The sequence below is a fragment of the Pristiophorus japonicus genome, chromosome 4 (genome assembly GCF_044704955.1).
Source record: "Pristiophorus japonicus isolate sPriJap1 chromosome 4, sPriJap1.hap1, whole genome shotgun sequence".
Taxonomy (NCBI): Eukaryota; Metazoa; Chordata; class Chondrichthyes; family Pristiophoridae; genus Pristiophorus; species Pristiophorus japonicus.
The window spans coordinates 261,018,359-261,041,941 of NC_091980.1; positions in this window are offsets into that span (position 1 = coordinate 261,018,359).

Below are 23,583 nucleotides of genomic sequence, written 5' to 3' on the forward strand. Positions count from 1 at the left end.
TCCTGTATTTGTATTAAATTATGGACAAGGTCCCAAGTGGCTTCTCAGGACTGTCGTGGCCAAAGACGGGAAATGGGTGTTTCGGGTCAAACTTTCAAATGGACTCATTCACTGGATACACTTGGACCAAATCAAACTCAGATTCATGGACTACCCTGAGCAACCGACCTGGGACCCACCTTTTTTGATCCCCCAACACACACACCAGTGGCAACCGACACCATGGTTGACCACGAAGCAGAACCCATCATCCACAGCAGCCCTACAGGGCCCAACACACCAGGCAGCCCAGCAAGGCCAGCTGCACAGCAGCCCAGCGAGGGCCCAACAAATGATTCAATATTTTTCACCAGCTTTCACACCGAGACGATCAACCAGGGCAAGAAGGGATCCAGATCGACTCACATTGTAAATAGTTACACTATTGACTTTGGGGCGGGGAATGTTGTTATATATGTGGACTTGTATTTACTCTGTACAGCCACCAGAGGGCTCATTCCCCAGAGTCCCAAGAGATCCCATAATCCCTTGGGAGCACAGGTATTTAAGAAGGCTTCACAGGTTGAAGAGGCACTCTGGAGACCTGCAATAAAAGACTAAAGTCACACTTTACTTTGAGCTCACAGTGTTCAGTCTGACTCTTTCTCCATACACCACACGACCGTTTGAAGGTGAATAACGGAGCCACATTTGCTCCACACGTTCCCCTGTCAGCAGAAGGACTTCGAACAGTATCGGCGACATCCTTCCTTGGCATGAATCACGCCAGAATTTTGGAAGTCTTTATCACAGTTTTCGCAAGCCTCACTACATTTTGCAATCCAATGGCTTTGCATATCTTCTGAGATTTTTGTCTCCCCACAGCCCAATGTCACTCAGCTCTTTCAGCTCAGTATCTGGCAGTTGGTTTTCATCTTCTTCAACTTTTTGGACTTGGAGCTCCAACTTAGTCAACTTCGGATCTGGTGTCACTTAGGGGTTTTGTTGTTGAAGTTGACTGCACCGTGTCATCTTGGCCTTCATCTTCATGACCTTGAGATTTTAGTTGGAAAACATTGCCTAGTTTAAGCAGTTTAGCCACTTCTTGTCGCTTTTACTCCTCGCGTAGCTGATGCTCTTCCCTTTTTCTCGCCCCCGATTTGTGTGCAGAATGCATCTCTAGAAAAAGGGCATCTAGAATCTGTTTACATCAAGTCAAGAATAACATGTGCCTGAGCCCTCGCGACTTCGCTCCGCTCTTGCTCTGTGACTTATGTCAATACTGTTTACCCTTACTCTTAATCCGACCCTGTATGGGCTCCACTCTAGGCTTAGGCCCTGGGCAACTGCCCCATCTGCAGCCCCCCGCCCCCCTTAATCCATCCCTGCTTGCAGCTAGCTGTGACAGTGCAGTAGCCTACATCATCATAGGCAGTCCCTCGGAATCGAGGAAGATTTGCTTCCACTCTTAAAATGAGTCCTTAGGTGGCTGAACAGTCCAATACGAGAGCCACAGTCCCTCTCACAGGTGGGACAGATAGTCATTGAGGGAAAGGGTGGGTGGAACTGGTTTGCCGCACACTCTCTCCGCTGCCTGCGCTTGATTTCTGCATGCTGTAGGCGATGAGACTCAAGGTGCTCAGCGCCCTCCCGGATGCTCTTCCTCCACTTAGTGCGATCTTTGGCCAGGGTCTCCCAGGTGTCAGTGGGGATGTTGCACTTTATCAGGGAGGTTTTCAGGGTGTCCTTGTAATGTTTCCTCTGCCCACCTTTGGCTTGTTTGCTGTGAAGGAGTTCCGAGTAGAGCGCTTGCTTTGCGAGTCTCGTGTCTGGTATGCGGACAATGTGGCCTGCCCAGCGGAGCTGATCAAGTGTGGTCAGTGCTTCAATGCTGGGGTTGTTGGCCTGGTCGAGGACGCTAATGTTGGTGCATCTGTCCTTCCAGGGGATTTGTAGGATCTTGCGGAGACATCGTTGGTGGTATTTCTCCAGCGACTTGAGGTGTCTACTGTACATGGTCCATGTTTCTGAGCCCTACAGGAGGACGGGTATTACTATAGCCCTATAGATCATGAGCTTGGTGGCAGGTTTTCAAACACTCTTTTCCTCAGGCGGCCGAAGGCTGTACTGGTGCACCGGAGGCGGTGTTGAATCTCGTCATCAATGTCTGTTCTTGTTGATAAGAGGCTCCCGAGGTATGGGAAGTGGTTCTCGCCGCACAGCACTGCCCGCCAGTCATCAAGATCCACGGCGCAGCTCTGGACAATGTGGACCATTTCCCATACCTCGGGATTAGCCTGCATATCACATAGGGCATTCACTCCCTGGTGAGTGGCTCTTAAAGCACAGGCTCAGATCTGGAGGGACCCCTGGAATGACCACATAAAGACTGTGGCACAGATGTCATTAAACCGTTGCATGAGACATCAATGGAAAGACATTTTAAACAAGGGGAACATGAACTCATGGTCAGGAGTTTACTGATGTAAATGGTGCAGAAGAGATTTCAATTACATCTTTAACAATAGTAGACTTTTGAAGAATAAGCTGTCAAGACTTTTCAAAGCAAGCTTCCAAACTTTGCATATCATTTCAGCAGTTCCTAAACTAGTAAATTGCAATGTATAAAATTTAAGGACATGCAACTTTGATTATTTCCTGAGATTATTACAACTGTAGTACAATAGTTTATTTTAAAAATACCTCCTATACTGTTTGACTGACTGGGGGCAGATTTGATGCACCTCAGTTGATGCAGTTTTCACTCCAATAGCTCTCCATTGTTAACAGTTATCCCAGCAGCTATTTAGAGTACGGGTTCTAATTCACCGCCGTTTTCTCCCGCCTCTCCACACTGTTAATGGCAGCATGCACGGTTGTGTTTTGGAAAGGGCGGTAAGAGGAGCTTTGAACTCCAAAATGGATGAGTTACCATCAATTTGGTGTTGCACGCTAATTAACACCATGCTCCTACTAATTAATATACTGTCCACAAGCACAAGCAAAGGCAGCCTTAATGAAAATGGCGGCCACCGCGGGATCCACCGGAAGTGAGGCGGCCATCATTTTTTCAATAAAATGGGCCTTAATGGCCAGTGCCAACCCCTCCAATTTCTAGGCTACAATCTTTCCCTTTAACTTTGTCTTAAACTCTGAGTGGCTGCGACTGTTTTCATTCAGATCTCTGTCAGTGTTCAGTTATTTTGTGGGCATCAGCCATGTGCAGCATATGTGGTGTTGTGGGATCTTTTAATCAGACTCAGACATGTGAAGCAACAAACAAATGAATCTTAATAACACAAATATAAGAACATTCTAATCCTTATCCAGCACCAGACCTGTTTGCTCATAAAGGTTACATGTTCTACTTACTGAACATGCATTAACATAGGCCTGTAACCTGGGTGACTCTATCGCCTCCATTTTATCTGAAAGAATATTTAAATAAAGTTAGTTGTCTTTCAAATTGAACCTAAACTTCTTTACAACATTCTAAAATTCAATGGGTGGAAATTTGCTTTAGTTCCGTCATGTTATGAATTGAAATCTCACACTTGGGCCGGAAATTTACCGGTGCTGAGAGGGCGGGATCGGAGGCGGGTCAGTTGTCAAAATTGAAATGATTGACAGCGGGTCAGAAGCCCGCTGTCAACCCACCTCCACGCTAGTCTCCCAGGGGTTAGGTCTGTCAGCACTGAATAGACCTGACACGAAGCGGCGGGGCAGGCAACATAGATTAGTAAGAGTTTGTTAAAGGTAATTAAGCACTATTTTGCGTTGTACTTACCATTTTTCCAGCTTTTTGACAAGATTCACGGCACTCGTGGATCACGTCAGGTAAGTAGGTCAGGTGTTCCATCAGTATCCACTCCGCTGAATAGTTGACGGCTGTAAGTGTGGTATAAAAGCTACCATTTCACAGCTGTTCACTTTCCAATCTCAGAGGTTGGAGCCTTCGGGATTTGGAAGACACATTTGAGCTTTAAGCAAGTTTGAAGTGTTTGGAGTAAACTCTCTATCGACTGTCACCTCCTTGGAACAACCTCTCTCTCCATTGACAGATCGCTTCTGTCATCTCAACCTCACCTGTCATCTATTCCATCAGCATCGGTGCCCTTGAAAAAAATCTCACCCTGGTCCCGATAATCCCACAACGATTAGCCCCAACACCAGCATCACCCAGTATATCAGCATCACCAGGCACACCAGCAGCACCAACAACAACACCAACCTTCTCCGCAATCAATTGATGCTGCACAGAACAGATGGCGTCAGCATCTGACCACATTGCTATTCGGGAGGCCAAAGATGGCCTCATCATGGCCAGATTTACTTCATTTAATGCTGTACACTCTGACTGCCATAGGATGTACCAGGTTGGCACCACCCTGCACCAAAATCATAAAGCATCCCTACAATGCCCAAGCCATTCCTTTCATACACATTACCATTGTGGGGTGTACCGTTATGTCTCACCATTCACTGCAACTCACTAAGCCACTTCCAAAGGTGCACACAAATCGTTCAACAAGGCAAGGAGTTGAAAATAAAAATTTCAATGTTTGACAACACATTAATATTGGCGAACATTGGTGAAAATACCCAAGTGCCTATCCTTCTGTGTAGTTAGTTGGTATGCTTGCATTAGGATGAAGGTGAATGTGAGGGGAGGCTAGTGAGATGGGGATGTGATAATGTAGATAGAGAGAGAGGGATGGGGGGAGGTGCAAGTTAAGTTGGTGTGAGTAAGGATGTGCAGGAGTAGGAGTAAGACAGAGTAACCATCATAGAAGTTCTTCGGAATTGAGGAAGACGATTTGCTACCACTCTTAAAAAGAGTTCTTAAGTGTCTGGACAATCCAATACGAGAGCCACAGACTCTGTCACAGGTGGGACAGATAGTCGGTGAGGGAAGGGGTGGGTGGGACTGGTTTGCCGCACGCTCTTTCCGCTGCCTGCGCTTGATTTCTGCACGCTTTCGGCGATGAGACTCGAGGTGATCAGCGCCCTCCCGGATGCTCTTCCTCCACTTAGGACGATCTTTGGCCAGGGACTCCCAGGTGTCAGTGAGGATGTTGCACTTTATCAGGGAGGCTTTGAGGGTGTCCTTGTAACGCGTCCGCTGCCCACCTTTGGCTCGTTTGCCGTGAAGGAGTTCCGAGTAGAGCACTTGCTTTGGGAATCTCGTATCTGGCATGCGGACTATGTGGCCTACCCAGCGGAGCTGATCAAGTGTGGTCAGTGCTGCAATACTGGGGATGTTGGCATGGTCAAGGCCGCGAATGTTGGTGCGTCTGTCGTCCCAGGGGATTGGTAGGATCTTGCGGAGACATCGTTGGTGGTATTTCTCTAGTGACTTGAGGTGTCTACTGTACATAGTCCATGTCTCTGAGCCATACAGGAGGGCGGTGACTGGGCCTCCTGTGGGGACTGGATCTCTGGAGGCGACGACCTGGACCTGGCTAACGAGTGTCCACCTCCCCCCCTCCCACCCCCAGTGGCAATCGGAGCATCTTCAGCGACGGCAGATAGGCCTCTCCTCCATGACGGAGTCTGGGCCTCCTCGACGACGGTTGGACCTCCTGTGGCGACAGGCGACCTCCTCTTCAACGGCGACCGGGTCCTCCTCTCCTATGACGTAGTGGAATAAAATGGCCATCGGGGTGGCAGCTCCCTAGGGAGCTCCCCTACTAAACAACTCTCACCCTCTGCTATTAGTAACTTCCCACCCTCAACTTCCCCCCTCCTGCTGTCTAAACTTCCCCTAGCCCTAATAGGCACTAATAGGGGGTCCTAAACACATCAATCCTTACCCTAGGCCCATCCCTGCGAGTCCCACGAGTTAAGGCCTACCTCAGGCTTCCCACCACATCACCCATCGGTGACAGTGACTGGGCCTCTGACAAAGACTGGACCTCTGGTGACGGTGACTGGCAGAGTAATGGGGATGTGATGAATGGCACAGCAGGATGAGGGTGAGTGGGGCTTTGCAGTAACATAGAAACATAGAAACATAGAAAATAGGTGCAGGAGCAGGCCATTCAGCCCTTCTAGCCTGCACCGCCATTCAATGAGTTCATGGCTGAACATGAAACTTCAGTACCCCCTTCCTGCTTTCTCGCCATAACCCTTGATCCCCCGAGTAGTAAGGACTTCATCTAACTCCCTTTTGAATATATTTTGTGAATTGGCCTCAACTACTTTCTGTGGTAGAGAATTCCACAGGTTCACCACTCTCTGGGTGAAGAAGTTTCTCCTCATCTCGGTCCTAAATGGCTTACCCCTTATCCTCAGACTGTGACCCCTGGTTCTGGACTTCCCCAACATTGGGAACATTCTTCCTGCATTTAACCTGTCTAAACCAGTCAGAATTTTAAACGTTTCTATGAGGTCCCCTCTCATTCTTCTGAACTCCAGTGAATACAAGCCCAGTTGATCCAGTCTTTCTTGATAGGTCAGTCCCGCCATCCCGGGAATCAGTCTGGTGAATCTTCGCTGCACTCCCTCAATAGCAAGAATGTCCTTCCTCAAGTTAGGAGACCAAAACTGTACACAATACTCCAGGTGTGGCCTCACCAAGGCCCTGTACAACTGTAGCAACACCTCCCTGCCCCTGTATTCAAATCCCCTCGCTATGAAGGCCAACATGAAGGCTTTCTTAACCGCCTGCTGTACCTGCATGCTAACCTTCAATGACTGATGTACCATGACACCCAGGTCTCGTTGCACCTTCCCTTTTCCTAATCTGTCATCATTCAGATAATAGTCTGTCTCTCTGTTTTTACCACCAAAGTGGATAACCTCACATTTATCCACATTATACTTCATCTGCCATGCATTTGCCCACTCACCTAACCTATCCAAGTCACTCTGCAGCCTAATAGCATCCTCCTCGCAGCTCACACTGCCACCCAACTTAGTGTCATCCGCAAATTTGGAGATACTGCATTTAATCCCCTCGTCTAAATCATTAATGTACAATGTAAACAGCTGGGGCCCCAGCACAGAACCTTGCGGCACCCCACTAGTCACTGCCTGCCATTCTGAAAAGTACCCATTTACTCCTACTCTTTGCTTCCTGTCTGACAACCAGTTCTCAATCCACGTCAGCACACTACCCCCAATCCCATGTGCTTTAACTTTGCACATTAATCTCTTGTATGGGACCTTGTCGAAAGCCTTCTGAAAGTCCAAATATACCACATCAACTGGTTCTCCTTTGTCCACTTTACTGGAAACATCCTCAAAAAATTCCAGAAGATTTGTCAAGCATGATTTCCCTTTCACAAATCCATGCTGACTTGGACCTATCATGTCACCATTTTCCAGATGCACTGCTATGACATCCTTAATAATTGATTCCATCATTTTACCCACTACTGAGGTCAGGCTGACCGGTCTATAATTCCCTGTTTTCTCTCTCCCTCCTTTTTTAAAAAGTGGGGTTACATTGGCTACCCTCCACTCCATAGGAACTGATCCAGAGTCAATGGAATGTTGGAAAATGACTGTCAATGCATCCGCTATTTCCAAGGCCACCTCCTTAAGTACTCTGGGATGCAGTCCATCAGGCCCTGGGGATTTATCGGCCTTCAATCCCATCAATTTCCCCAACACAATTTCCCGACTAATAAAGATTTCCCTCAGTTCCCCCTCCTTACTAGACCCTCTGACCCCTTTTATATCCGGAAGGTTGTTTGTATCCTCCTTAGTGAATACCGAACCAAAGTACTTGTTCAATTGGTCTGCCATTTCTTTGTTCCCCGTTATGACTTCCCCTGATTCTGACTGCAGGGGACCTACGTTTGTCTTTACTAACCTTTTTCTCTTTACATACCTATAGAAACTTTTGCAATCCACCTTAATGTTCCCTGCAAGCTTCTTCTCGTACTCCATTTTCCCTGCCCTAATCAAACCCTTTGTCCTCCTCTGCTGAGTTCTAAATTTCTCCCAGTCCCCAGGTTCGCTGCTATTTCTGGCCAATTTGTATGCCACTTCCTTGGCTTTAATACTATCCCTGATTTCCCTAGATAGCCACGGTTGAGCCACCTTCCCTTTTTTATTTTTACGCCAGACAGGAATGTACAATTGTTGTAATTCATCCATGCGGTCTCTAAATGTCTGCCATTGCCCATCCACAGTCAACCCCCTAAATATCATTCGCCAATCTATCCTAGCCAATTCACGCCTCATACCTTCAAAGTTACCCTTCTTTAAGTTCTGGAATCTACTGAGATCATTGAAAGGTTTGTGCCACTGCAGCCAGGTCCTCCTGACGACATCCCTGCTTGTGCCCTCCTGTGTAATGTGCAACCAGGTTGGTCTCTTGGTCTATTGGAAGGGAAGAGAACCTCCCTGCATGCTGTGACTTCTTCCATAAGCATATGGAGAGAGTCATGGAAGAGCCTGGGTGCAGCTGTTCATCTTTGTGCAATGCTTGTCAGTGTTTGCCCACCACCTGGTGTGGGCAGAGCTTGCTTCGCTCCGTGCGTGGGCGAGGTCCGCGTACTGGCACTTTAACAACCTGCTGCTGGAGGACGAGCGGTTCCGGGATTTGTTCCGTTGTTTCTGGGCCGACTGGAGAAGGAAGCTGGGGGGCTACCCTCCTTGAGGTTATGGTGGGACGTGGGCAAGGCTCACGTCTGTCTCTTCTGTCAAGAGTATGCGAGGGGGTCGACCAAGAGGCGGGCGGCCAGGGTGGGGCGCCTGGAAAAGGAGGTGCTTGACCTGGAATCCTGTCTCAGTCAAGTTGTCGAAGACCCGACCTTGTGGCTGGTATACGAAGCGAAGAAGGCCGCGCTGAAGGACCTGCAGCTCGTTGGGTCCTGAGGTGTGTTCGTGAGGTCGCGGATCCGGTTCCTTCAGCATCTGGACCGCGGCTCCCCCTTCTTCTACTCACTGGAAAGAAGACAGGGGTTCTGTAAACAGCTCTTGATGCTGCTGGCCGATGATGGATCTCTGGTCTCGGATCCGGAGGGCATTAGCAACAGGGCCCGAGACTACTACACGGCTCTGTTCTCTCCGGATCCGGCCAGCGAGGAAGAGCGTAGAGTTTTGTGGGAGGATCTGCCGAAGGTCGGCCTGGAGGGCACCGAAAATCTGGATGCTCCACTAAGTTGCGCGGAGCTGACCGGTGCCCTCGACCAGCTCTCGAGGGGAAAGGCCCCGGGGCTGGACGGGCTGACCGTGGAGTTCCACAGGGTGTTCTGGGACGTCCTGGGGGGCGACTACGCGCGGGTCCTGGGGGAAAGTCTGGCGACTGGGGAGATGCCCCTCTCTTGGCGCAGGGCAGTCATCATCCTGCTACCTAAGAATGGCGATCTCCGCCTACTTAAGAACTGGTGCCCAGTCTCCCTCCTCAGCATGAAATATAAAATCTTTGCCAGGGTGATGTCTGCTCGCCTTGGCACCGTGCTGGACCACATGATCCACCCCGACCAGTCCTACATGGTCCCGGGCCAGACAATCCACGACAACATCCATCCGGTCCGGGACCTGGCCCACCATTCCCAGGAGGCTGGTCTGTCGGTCGCCTTCCTTTCCCTAGACCAAGAGAAGGTGTTCTACAGGGCGTATCACGAGTATCTGTTCAGAACTCTGTGCGCTTTCGGATTCGGGACTCTTTTCGTCGCACGGATCCAACTTTTGTACTCCGCCGCGGAGTGTCTGATTAAGGTTAACGGGTCTTTGACGGCGCCCCTTCGCTTTGGGAAAGGGGTGCGCCAGGGATGCCCCATGTTCGACCAGTTATATGCCATCTGCGTGGAGCCTTTCCTGCACCTCTTGCGGAAGAGGTTGACGGGATTGACTCTACAAGGGCCGGGCGTGGAGGTCATCCTCTCGGCTTACGCCGATGACGTGCTCCTCATGGTCGAGGATCCCATTGACCTGCAGAGGATGTGTGAGTGCCAGGAGATTTACTCGGCCGCATCCACCGCCAGGATCAACTGGGAGAAATGTTCCGGACTCCTGGTGGATCAGTGGCGGGTGGACTCCCTGCCGGAGGAGCTCAGGCCTTTTGCCTGGAGCACGACCCATCTCCTCTGTCTGGGAGTCTACCTTAGCCCCGACGAGGAAGCCTGGCCGGCGAACTGGCAAGAGCTGGAGGCCAAGGTCGCCGCTCGCCTAGGGCGCTGGACAGGACTGCTCCGAGTGCTGTCCTACAGGAGTCGAGTGCTAGTCATAAACCAGCTGGTGGCCGCTATGATGTGGTACCGGCTGGTCACCTTGACCCCTCCCCCTGCGTTTGTTGCCAAGATACAGAAGAAACTGGTGGGCTTCTTCTGGAACAACAGGAAGCACTGGGTCTTTGCTGCGGTTTTGAGTCTCCCGCTTGGGGAGGGCGGTCAGGCGTTGGTGTGCGTCAGCACCCAGCTCGCGACTTTCTGTCTTCAGACCCTGCAGAGATACCTTTACGTCGGGCCCCCTCCTAGGTGGCGTGCGCTGGCGACGTATTTCTTCCGCCAGCAGTACAGCCTCAGTTACAACACGCAGCTCCTGTTTGTGAACCTGGGGGATGTCAGGACTGCCATGCAAGGGCTGCCTGTCTTTTACCAGGAACTCATCAGGGTCTGGAACAGAGTTGCCACCAAGCGCAGCTCTCCACCGTCTGGAGTGGCGGCGGTCCTTCAGGAGCTGCTGCTCAGGAATCCGTACCTCCACGACCGAGGTTTTAGGTGGAAGGTGGACAAGAGGGCTGTGGCTGGCGAGGTGACCAGGGTCAGGGACCTGCTCGATGGTGGAGGCGCCAAACGTGCTGGCACGGTGCCTAAACTGGGCACGCGGCCAATGCCATCGAGTCGCTAAAAACAGCGCTGGGCCCTGACTCCGTTCGGTGTGTTGAGGAGGCTCAAGCACGTGGGAAGATCCCATCTGAACTGCCCGCCGTCCGGACGGAATTCCTCATCGGCGCCAAGCCCTGAAATCTCCCTCGGGAACCGACGCCTCACAACTTGAGCCTCCTCGGGGAAATCCCCTCCGTGCCTTTCAGTTCTGCGCGGAGGGGTTTCCTGTACCTTGCCATCCTCGTCTGCCGTCCGGACACGCCATGGCGTATCATCTTGCCATCTGGAGGAGGAGGGGGTCTCCAGTGGAGTGCACTCTATGCAGGAGTCCTCCCACTATTTATTGGGGACTTGGCCTGGAGGGTGATGCATGGAGCAATCCCGTGCAATAAATATTTAAGTCAGTTCACGGGCTCCCAGGCCGCCTGCAATTTCTGCGGTCTGGAAGAGTCCGTGTTCCATGTTTTTATGGAATGTGCGAGGTTTCAGCCCCTGTTCCATTATTTGAAGGAGCTGCTCCTCAAATTCTGGTTGCACTTCAGTCCCACACTCCTGATCTTTGGGCACCCTGTTCGGAGGGGAGTGGGCAGGTCTGAGGGCCTTCTCATAGGACTACTCCTGGGCATGGCCAAGGGGGCCATCAGACGGTCCAGGCCAGGTAGTCGAGGGGGTCGTTCAGCCTGACTGCCTGCCTCTCTTCTGCGCATACATCCGAGCCAAGGGTGTCCCTGGAGATGGAGCACGCGGTGTCCACCGGTACGCTCGCAGCCTTCCGCGAGAGGTAGGCACCGGATGGACTGAAGTGCATCATCACCCCTGACAACCAAATTTTAATTTGATTATTATTGTTTAAAGTTTAATTTGTTTATTTGCCGTTTTAGTGTCCCCCACCCCCCTTTTAGCCAGGGAGCACTTGTATAATTTGTGTTTTTTAGTGCCCTCAAAACCCCCCCCCCCCAAAAAAAAACAAAAAAAAGCAAGGGGGCACTTGTTTAAAAATGTTTGGTGTGTCCCCCCGCTTTAATCAGGGGGCACTTGATTTATTGTTTTACAACAAAAAGAGTTGTCAGTGTTTGCAGCAGCTCAATGCTGTAGAACACTGATAGCACAACTGTCAAAATCAATGTGGACATGGTCCCTTCAAGGAAACCGACTGATGACACCTCATCAAGTGACATCATCAGAACCGCTTCCTTTTAATTGGTCGGGAACTTTGCGAAGCAGACTTAACAAGCCAAATCAAGGTAAAATCTCTTGTAGAGAGTGGGATGGAGCAGGCAGCAGGCGAGGACCTCGCTACAAACCCCGGATGCCACAGACTCACCTCGGTAGGCAAAATCACGGCCTTGGTGTCTCTGGGAGAAAATGGTTGCTCCTTTTATCCAAAGTAACCAACCACATATTTACCATAATGTACCCCGAATTCCACTAGTCACGTTGCTCAGAGATCATCTTGAAGCAAGTACAGCAACAGATTTAGGAATAATTGTACTACACTTGTCAAAGTACACCATGCTGTCAAGAGATTTGAGCAGCTAGGAAAAGGAATGAATATAAGAATTAAGAGTAAGCTATACCACCCATCGAGCCTGCTCCGCCATTCAATAAGATCATGGCTGATCTTCGACCTCGACTCCAGTTTTATGTCCGATCCCAGATCCCTTGATTCCCCTGGAGTCCAATAATCGATCTATCTCAGTCTTGAATATGCACAATGTTTCAGCAATACAGCCCTTTGAGGTAGATTCACTACCCTCTAAGTGAAGAAATTCATCTTCATCTCAGTCTTAAAAGGACGGCCCCTTATCCTGAGGCTATGCCTCCTAGTTCTCGACTCTCCAGCCAGGGGAAAGAACCACTCAGCATCTATCCTGTCAATCTCCCTCAGAATCTTGTATGCGTAGTTGCATTGTTTCTGCATCGATATGGTTGGGGAAGGGGGAAGAGAGGATTTGGCGGAGTAGAACCACTCAAATTTTTGTTCTATTTTCTGATTATAAAGGTAACATTTTAAAATGCTGGACTTTGGCTTTAAACATTGAGAATATAGAACGATCGGCCTAGAAATCCAATGGTGGCATGCCTGTTTTCAGCCGTGAAATGGACACCTTAGCATCCAACATGGTCTGCGCTCATTACACACCAAAGGTGTACCACGTGGTGAAGGCAGGGTCCGTGCCTGAAACAGGCATTAGGCCCTTTGCATGTGCAAATAGGGAGCCTCCCTCTCCCCATCGTTCCCCCCTTCTCCCAGTCTCCCTTCCTTACCAATCGATTTCCCCCCACCCCCCACCCTCCTCTCCCAGGCCCTGCCTGAGGGCTGCTGCCAAAATTGAAACCATTTTTGCTGGTATAAACACCAAACAGGATTCTGGAGCTCATTAGTCTCATGTAAAGGAGTCTCAGGCCCAGTATTGGGTGAACATCAAGCCTGCCCATTCTGGCACAAACCATGTTCAGGCCTTTGACTTGTGTAACTCCTGTCATGTCTGGATCACAAACAAAGAACTTTGACCAGTACTCACAATTTTAAAGTGATTTGACCAAAGCTGGAATTTTCTGCTCAACAACCAGATGGGGCGAGGTAAACTCCAATTTTGGCAATGGGTCAGTGTCGGCAAAACTGAAGCCTTTTGGGCATCGTCAGCAACTATGGCACTAATTCAATCAACCTCCGTGCTGCTTCCTAGGCTGAGCGCAGTGGTATTAAACCATGGCATTCTGTTTGGCCCAGAGCTGTCCCATACACAGCCCGTCTTCAAGACCAGTTTCTTCCACATCTCGAACATTGTCAACTTGGCCCCTCCGTTGTTGGACCTCTCATCCACGCCTTCATCACACCGATCATTGATTTTCCTAATGCTCTCCTTGCTAGACTCCCCATCTTCACCACGAGTCCAGTAAGAGCATACCCATGGAATTCTGTGTCGAGGTGTGCTTCATGCGGAAATCAGAGGATTACAAAATAAGCTGTCTGCACTGTAATGGATTCAGACTGCTATTAGAAGGGAAAGGCTATAATTTCATGTCTCATATGTTGCGGTTTGTAAAATAATTTGAGCATAAGAAAGTAGAACGAGAATATGGAACGCAACAGTATTATTTATATCAGTATTAAAAAAAAATCAACTTTACCATCGTGGGTGTAAACTGCAAGTGCGCTCTGATAAAATAAAAAAGATCTCAATGTTCCTTAATTTATATAACAGCTTGTACATTGTACAACACACTAAGTAGGAAACCAAAGAAAGCACAGACAGCCTTGTGCTCAGTCTTTGCTTGTAGCGTGGGTGTGTATTAAGGATGTGAAGAATGGGTCCAATCAGTGGTTTGTCATTAGTCCAACATGTTATTGCTAATGACCAGAAATGTGATTCCAAGAACAAAACGACAACTCAAAAGATAGAAGCAATGAAAATAAAACAAGATAAAAGTATAAAATTCAAAATGTATACAATGTAGATTCTGCCCCTCACTTTTATTTACTTAATAGCTGGTCTCCTGTAAGGTTGATCACAGCAATTTGGACCATACGCTGTTTATGAAGACAAGTGCCTTATACCACGAAAAGCACAAGGTATCAAAATACATTTTTCAATGTGTTATACCCAGTAGCAGTAGGTTTTAATAAGCTGATTTCTTTTGGGGGTGAATTTCTTCGGGGCTTTTCCTGCACCACCGCCATAACTTTGGCAGAAACAGGGTTTCTGCTGAACTTCTGGTGAAGTTATACTAGTGGACCGGGAGGTGCCCCGAGGAAATTTGCCCCCTTAGTCTCTCTTCCTGCAACTGTTTCTCTCCCACTCTGTAATTCCTCCTGTCCCACTCATTATAGGGGGAATTTTAACCCTTTGTATATGTAAATAGGAGGATGAACTCCTGTTTGAGGCCCCTTTCCCAAAATAGGGCTGCCGTGAGCACAGCAGGCGCCGGTCCACTACATTCAGGATAACCATGGCTACATGTGGCCTAAGCATGGCCTTTAAAGGCTGCCATCAAAAAGATAAGTTTTAAATAACTGCTTACCTAACTGTTTTAAATAACTGCTCCTCATGGCTCCGCAACAATCCTGAAGAGCCTTGTTGGATTCTGCTCGGCCCCCTTCTGATTGCCTACCCCACCTCCCTATCACCTCCTCCCCTTCCCAGGACCTACCTGATGCCTGTTGTCAGTGAAGCAGCGGACCTAACATCATCCATGTGGAACCAGCGGGCTGCTTCTTGATGCACGATTGGTGTCCACAGCTCACCTCCAATATGCTGATGAGTCCCAAAGTCCAATTTCGGGTGAGCCTCAGGTTTCTGGCTTTGCCACCTATTTCAGGACCAAAAACAGGCTGAAAGGACTGTCCACCCCATTTTTTTGAGACTAATTTCTAAAACAATCAGCAGGACATTTGAGCTGATCAGCCTGGTTTGTTAGTGGTTTGTAACTCATTTAAAAAAAAACACATTTGAGCCAAACAGGCACAGGTTGCTGGTAGGTGAGTGTTAGTGGGTGAGGGTGGGGTGGCGGTGTCGTGCATTGAGCAGTGTGTGAGGCTAGTGGTGCAGTTGGTAGGAGGTGGCTTTTGACGATGCATTCACTGACCTTGACCAGTTGTCATGAAGCTTGTTTGGGCACTGGAGCCAGGTGGTGGGGGTGCCACTGCTGGCAATGACAAACTCAGTAATGTGGTCACACATCATTCTTTCTGGAGGGCCTCCTGGCCCCTGTGGGTAGAGGACCTCACTTGCAGTGTTGACCCCTACACAAAGTTGGAGTGCTGCGTGCAAGACCGTGAATACCCCTTCCTGCCATGCTGAGCCATTTATGTTAGCGCTGAAGCACTTTTCCCATTTGTTGAGGTGTGGAAGGGAATTCAGCTTTAAGAACTGAACACATTTGGAACTTCTTTTTATGTTAATTTTCTTTAAAGGCAGTCAGGGCTGGAAACTGCATTTTCTTACTGCATTATTTTAATCAGTTCAGAAGGCATTGCCCTTTTAATGTCCCACAATGCCTAGTGAACTCATTGCCTCGCTTCCAGAGGCTGTTGGAAGCTGAAGTGCTGCTTCTGGATGCCAACTTCACCTCCGAGCATGCACTAACACCAACAGGAGGGTGTTACATGAGTTAGCGCTGGGCTAAAAATCTTTAGTCCGCAGCGCAAATTTTTCTCCTCGAACGCTTCAACCATTTTCAGTGGCCGCTAACCCGAGACCGCGGTGACATCAGCAATTCTCATGGCGGCCACGAATTTTTAACCCTGTGTGCACAATTCCCAATGTTGAACATTTGTTTGGATTAGAATGCCGGGGTTTAGGAGGAACTTATTCTAGACTAATTCATAAATATTGCAACAGTTTGTCTCTCAGTAAACCTTTTGAATGTGTGCACTTCAACTCAGTTTGCAGTTGCAGCTCCTAATATATTATGACATGTTGTGAGAAATGTCTTTCAGGTTTTTAGTTCTTGATACAGGAGAATGCTTTAATGCAAATTATATTGACAAGATTTCTAAAGCCTTAAAATTACACCATGTTTTAATGTCTCAGATAAAATAGTGAACAAAGACATTTCATTTGTTCAGTGTTAATACTTTAATTTCATACAGCACATTTTCCAGGTACGAGTGTGCAATATGGAAGGAATATTGGTATACAAGATATTACAATACTTGCAGCTAGAGAAAATGAATCTTTACAAATCAAATTTAGGTGGATGGGATGTGGAGGAATTGTCTCAATGGGAACATCACAGAAAATATCCTGCAAAGCATGACCATTGAATGGTTGACATTTTCTTACGGAAGCGGAGACTTTGGTAGTAATTTTTCTTCTCCATAGTCACTAAATATGTAGTTAGAAGCTTCTATGAAAGGGCATTATTTAGAAATGCATTTGAACTACTTCTGACTAGCAAATGTGCATTCACTCTCTTCAAATTATTAGAAATAGTTTTAATCTGTAAATTGTGCTACAGACTGTCTAGACTTTGATGTTGCAACAGTGACATTCTATTCTTACAGGATTTCACAGGCTTATGAGTAATTGAAGGTTGTAAAAAAATTCTAATGTTTGGCAATTTCTTGCAGGCTACCCAACCCAGACACATGACTTGTTGATTCAGTCACCATGTGAACTCTATAAATTCTGCAGTGAGAAGTGGAAAGGATTCACTCAGATGAATATAGGAACTTGAAGAAATGTGTTGAAACAGTGATCAGAGGGGCAAAGAAAGACTTGGGGATAAGCATAGCTATAGACATACAGTAAGATACTCTTTCAGCACTTCAGTAAGAGGTTATTCAGAGAAGAGGTGAGAACCAAAGAAGATGCAAATGCAATTGAAACAGTACAAAACAGTTAATATTCTGGATTTTTATCACCTTTTCAAAAGGAACAACATGAATAACATGGCCTGCCTAAGCAGCAATGACCTAAGCTCAAATAATGACTTTGATATATATGAGATGGAAGTTTTAAACAGGCTAAAAGGGTTCAAAACAAATAAATGTTCTGGTATTTATCCCAGAGTAATACAATACGAGGGAAGAGATTTGTGAAGCATTGACAGTTATTACAAGGGAGTCACTAGATACTGGAGTGGTATCAATAGATTGGGAATACTTTAATATGGATGATGCCCATTTTTTAAAAGGGCAACAAAACTGATGGACAACTATAGATACATTGGCAGTAGTTTTAACTTTGGTGTAAACGGATGATATTGAATCACCCGGTCATTATAAACCACACTAGATATTTCTTTCCATTAAAATCAATGAAAGGGAAAATCAGTCGAGATGTATAACGGGCTGCTAATTGGATATTACCTATTTTACACTATTGTCCAAAGTTAAAATGACACCCATGTATCATAATAGAATTGATTATTAGGAGTAAACTTGAGGATTATCTGTACAATAAGAATCGAGTGAACAACAGTCAACATGGAGTCAGTAGAGAAAGATCCTGCTTTACCAATGTCCTTGACCTTTGTGAGGAAGTGGTATCCCAAGCGAACTGTGGAAAACTATATGACATGATGTTCCTAGACTTCCAGAAGTCATTTGACAAAGTTCCATTTTAAAGTTAAGCTCAAAACTATAGTGATTCAAGGATTAGATTAAAAAAAGTTGGCAGAAGGATAGAAAACAGTAGGTATTTGTTAAAAGAGTTGTGTCAGGGTGTGGAGAAGTACTAAGTGCTTGCTCCAAGGATCAGTATATTGTGCCCATTTCTGGTCACCAAGACACGGGGGACACACTCAAGTGCTGGAGGCAGTATAAAGAAAGGCCACAAAGCTAATCACAAGTTTTAAGAGGCCTGAATTATGAAGAAAATGGGAAAAATTTGGGTGTTGCTTATCTCCATCATTAGGACCCCAATTTGGATATTTGCAAGGGAAAGAGGCCTGCTGTGTGTTTCTATCAGGTGTTTCAACCGGCCAGTGGTGGGCCTCTGTGAAAGCAGGCTAGAAATTGGGGTTAACAAGCCGGTTATTCTACTGACCCCATTTTTAGGCCCTTACCGCTCCATTAACAACAATTTTTCCAAGTGAAAAGTCGAGCCTCAGAAGCTTCCTAAATGGAGTTAATGTAAAGGTGGCAGAGGATGGGTAACTTATTGCTAATATGTCCTTACTATACAGTATAAATGCACACCAGGCCCATACTTGAGAGAAGGTCACTCTGTGACCAGTTACCTTTATTACCAAGACCTCAAGAGAGACGGTGGGTGGAGCTTCCCCTTTTATACCAGAAAATCCAGGTTAGGAGTGTCTCCCACAAGTTCACCACCAAGTGGTCAATGTTCTCAAGGTGTACAACTTAGGTCAGTTTATACATGGGTTACAATGATAGTTGAATACATGACATCACCTTCCCCCCAAAGTCTTATTGGGATCACAGGTTAAATCTCCCTTGTAGAGCATCTGAGTTGGGGCTCCGGTTTTTGGGCGCTGGCCTGAGTGTCTGCTGTTTGCGGTGCCTCAAGCCTGTCCGGACTTCCCACAGTGATTGGGCTCTCCTCCACTTGGTTCCGGTGTTTGGTCACCTGTGGTGGAGTAAACTCTACGTCGTGTTCTTTCTCTGCTTCTTCTATGGGGTTGCTGAATCTCCTTTTAGTTTGATCCACGTGCTTGTGGCAGATTTGTCCATTGGTAAGTTTAACTACCAAAACCCTATTCCCCTCTTTGGCAATCACAGTGCCTGCAAGCCATTTGGGCCCTGCAGCGTAATTAAGGACAAAAGCAGGGTCATTGACATCAATACTTCCAGAACAGTACTACAGCCTCACCTGGTTCCTCAGCCCAATCCTAGGATTGATCTTCACTCCTCTGATAGGTTCTGCAAGTGACCGCTGCACCTTGAACTGGGGCCGCCGGCGGCCTTTTATCCTGGCTCTTTGTATTGGAGTTCTCTCTGGAGTTGCACTATTTTTAAATGACTCCCTCATAGGTAAATATGGAACTGTTGCACTTATTTCAGTAGTTACAGTGCAAGTAATATTTTGTATTCACAGCCTTGTAAATAATTTGAAAGTAAATTGGTCTAATTATAATTCCAAAAATTTGGAATGTCAACTTCATTGATTAGAAGCCTCTGAAGTAGTTTAAAACTCACTTTACACTTGAAACCTGTGTTTTGTTTGTAGCATATATGAAGCTGAGAGAATATCTTCTGTGTATCCCATAAGTAGCTATATGGATTAATAGATAACAAATATTGACGTGCAAAATCTCAGTTGAACGCTTGAGAAGCTCTAGCTGAGAATAAGGGGCAAGCCGTTTAGGACTGAGATGAGGAGAAACTTCTTCACTCAGAATTGTTAACCTGTGGAATTCCCTGCCGCAGAGAGTTGTTGATGCCAGTTCATTGGATATATTCAAGAGGGAGTTAGATATGGCCCTTACGGCGAAAGAGATCAAGGGGTATGGAGAGAAAGCAGGAAAGGGGTACTGAAGAAATGATCAGCCATGATCTTATTGAATGGTGGTGCAGGCTCAAAGGGCCGAATGGCCTACTCCTGCACCTATTTTCCATGTTTCTATGTTTCTATGTTAATACATCGTGCCCTCGCATTCCTTTCATGGTAATCACATTGTGACTGACACGTGCTCTCAACAATTTCTTTCATAGTAGGGTGTATAAGGGATAATCTGGTTTTGAATGTCCTTTTCATTAGCAGCTCTGCGGGTGGAACCCCTGTGAGTGAGTGTGGTCGGGATCTATTGGCCAACAGGAGGCGTGATAAGCGGCTTTGTAGGGAACCCCCTTGGATTCTGAGCATCCCATGTTTGATTATCTGCACTGCTCGTTCCGCCTGGCCGTTTGAGGCCGGCTTGAACGGTGCCGTTCTGACATGGTTGATTCCATTGCCTGTCATGAAGTCCTGGAATTCAGTGCTTGTGAAGTACGGGTCATTGTCACTGACCAAGACATCCGGTAGACCATGGGCGGTGAGCATTGCCCGTAGACTTTCTACCGTGGCAGAAGATGTGCTTGAATTTAAAATGGCACACTCAATCCATTTGGAGTAGGCATCTACTACAACCAAAAACATTTTTCCCATGAAAGGACCTGCGTAGTCCACATGGATGCGTGACCATGGCTTGGCGGGCCAGGACCAGGGGCTAAGGGGGTCTTCCCTGGTTGCATTGCCCAGCTGAGCACACGTGTTGAACCTGCGAACACAAAGTTCCAGGTCTGCATCTATTCACGGCCACCAAACGTGTGACCTGGCAGTTGCCTTCATCATGACAATACCTGGGTGCTCATTGTGAAGTTCTCTGATAAACACCTCTCTGCCCTTCTGGGGCATGACTACTCAGTTTCCCTACAGTAGGCAATTGGCCTGAATCGAGAGTTCATTCTTGCGCCTATGAAACGGTTTAAACTCCTCAGGGCATGCCCTGTACGTGGCTGACCAGTCCCCATTCAGGACACATTTATTAACTAAAGAAAGTAGCGGGTCTTTATTTGTCCAGACTTTAATCTGACGGGCTGTCACGGGTGAACCTTCGCTTTCGAAAGCTTCAACAGCCATGACCATCTCAGCATCATGCTCAGCTGCCCCCTCAATGATGGTTAGTGGTAGCCTGCATTGGCACAGTTTTCAGTGCCCGGTCTGTGCTGAATTGTGTAGTCATAGGCGGCTAACGTAAGTGCCCACCTCTGTATGCGGGCCGATGTATTTGCATTTATGGCCTTGTTGTCGGCCAAAAGGAACGTTAGGGGTTTGTGATCTGTCTCCAGCTCAAATTTCCTGCCAAACAGGTACTGGTGCATTTTTTTTACTGCAAAAACACACGCTAGCGCTTCCTTTTCTACCGTCCCGTAGCCCCTTTCTGCCTGGGACATACTTCTGGAGGCATAAGCTACTGGCTGTAACTGACCATTGGCATTCACATGCTGCAACACACACCCGACCCCATAGGACGACGCACCGCACGTTAAAACAAGTTTCTTACACGGGTCATATAACATTAACAGTTTGTTAGAGCATAACAAATTGCGTGCTCTATCAAAAGCCCTTTCCTGGCTGTCCCCCCAGACCCAATCACGACCTTTGCGTAGGAGCACTTGTCGGGGCTCTAACAGCGTGCTCAATTTGGGAAGAAAGTTGCCAAAATAGTTCAGGAGCCCACGGAACGGATGCAGCTCCGTCGTGTTACGGGGTCTGGCTGCTCTCTGGATCGCTTCCGTTTTGGACGCAGTAGGTCTGATCCCGTCTGCTGCTACCCTCCTCCCCAGGAATTCTACCTCTGGAGCTAAGAAGACGCACTTCGCCTTTTTCAGTCGCAGCCCTACCCGGTCCAGTCTGCGTAGCACCTCCTCCAGGTTGTGGAGGTGTTCTTCAGTATCGCGACCCGTGATGAGGATGTCGTCTTGAAAAACCACCGTCCTTGGAATCGACTTGAGGAGGCGTTCCATATTTCGCTGAAAGATCGCGGCGGCCGAACGAATCCCGAACGGACATCTGTTATACTCAAACAACCCCTTGTGTGTTGTGATGGTGGTCAGCTTCTTCGACTCACTTGCCAGCTCCTGGGTCATGTAAGCTGAGGTCAGGTCCAATTTTGAAAAATGTTTGCCACCGGATAGTGTCGTAAAGAGGCCCTCCGCTCTCGGTAGCGGGTACTGGTCTTGGAGTGACACCCGATTGATGGTGGCCTTGTAATCGCCACATATCCTGACCAACCCATCCGCATTGAGCAACGGCATGATTGGGCTCGCCCAGTCACTGAATGGACTGGCGAGATGATGCCTTCCCTCAGCAGGCGGTCCGATTGGCATTCTATCTTTTCCCGCATCACGTACGGCACCGACCACTCTGGCCTTGTGGTGTACTGGGTTTATGTGACTCACTGCCTTGGTCCCCATGAAAGTGCCGATGCCGGGCTGAAATAATAAGTCAAATTTGTCCAGGACCTGTGAGCATGATACTCGCTCCACAGAAGAAATTGCATTGACATCGCCCCATTCCCAGTTCATGACAGCAAGCCAGCTCCTTCCCAGTAGTGCGGGACCATCCCCCGGGACAATCCAGAGTGGCAACCTGTTCTCCGAATCTTTGTGGGTCATGACTACCGTGGCGCTGCCTAGCACCGGAATGATCTCCTTTGTATATGTCCGTAGCTGTGCGTCAATCGGCAATAATTTTGGCCTCCTGGCCTTGGACACCCACAACTTGTCGAACTGTTTGATACTCATCAGGGACTGGCTGGCCCCCTTGTCCAGCTCCATTAATACTGGGATGCCACTGAGGAGCACTTTCATCATTATCGGTGGCGTCCTGGTATATGAACTGTATATGTGCTCCACATGAACTCGCTGAACTTCAGCTTCCCGCGATTTCCCCCAGTATTCATGTGGCCTCATAGGGCTTACATCGGGCCCGTCCTCCTCATACATCAACCTGGCTGCAGGCTTCCTGCACATACGCGCCAAGTGACCGCTGACGTTGCAGTTTCTGCAGGTATATTGATGATACCTGCAAGCTCTGGCTGGGTGTTTGCCTCCACACCTCCAGCATGAGCTAGAGGCCCCATTGTTGGAAACAAAAGGTCCATTACCAGTCGATCATCTCTGACTGTCTCTCTAACTGTCCTTAAGTGCACCATTAACAGGTGTTGATGGCCCCATTACTGGCCGCATTGTCCATTGCGATGGCATGAATCGCCGTTCAGCTAGCCATTGTCTCTGTTGAATTCCCCCTTTGGGTTCGACTGCATGCTGGGGCATGTCCGATTGCCCTTGTCTGCCTAGAGAACTGTGTGCTGCATTAACAATGTTGACTCCCTGGTCATTTGCCGCATTTGAGCCAAGATTTTTGCCATAAATCATTCTGGTCTCTTCCTCCCCTGAGATAATTGTCTGGGCTATCAGAGCCACCACTTCCAAGGTCAAGTCTTTGATCTCAATCAGTTTCCTGAAAACCCCAGCATGCCCGATGCCCTCAATAAAAAAGTCTCGCAGCATCTCCGCTCTGCATGCATCTGGGAACTTACATAAGCTCGCCAGTCGCCGGAGATCTGCCACGAAGTCTGGAACGCTTTGCCCGTCTCGCCGCCGATGCATGTAAAACCGGTGTCTCGCCATGTGCACGCTGCTCGCCGGTTTAAGGTGTTCCCCGATCAACTTACTGAGCTCTTCAAACGTCTTGTCTGCTGGCTTCTCTGGCGCTAGAAAGTCCTTCATCAGGGAGTACGTTCTGGATCCACAAACCGTCAGGAGATGAGCTCTGCGTTGGTCGCCAAATCCTGTCCCAACCATTCCTTAGTGACAAAACTTTGCTTTAGTCTCTCAGTAAAGTCGTCCCAATCATCACCAACA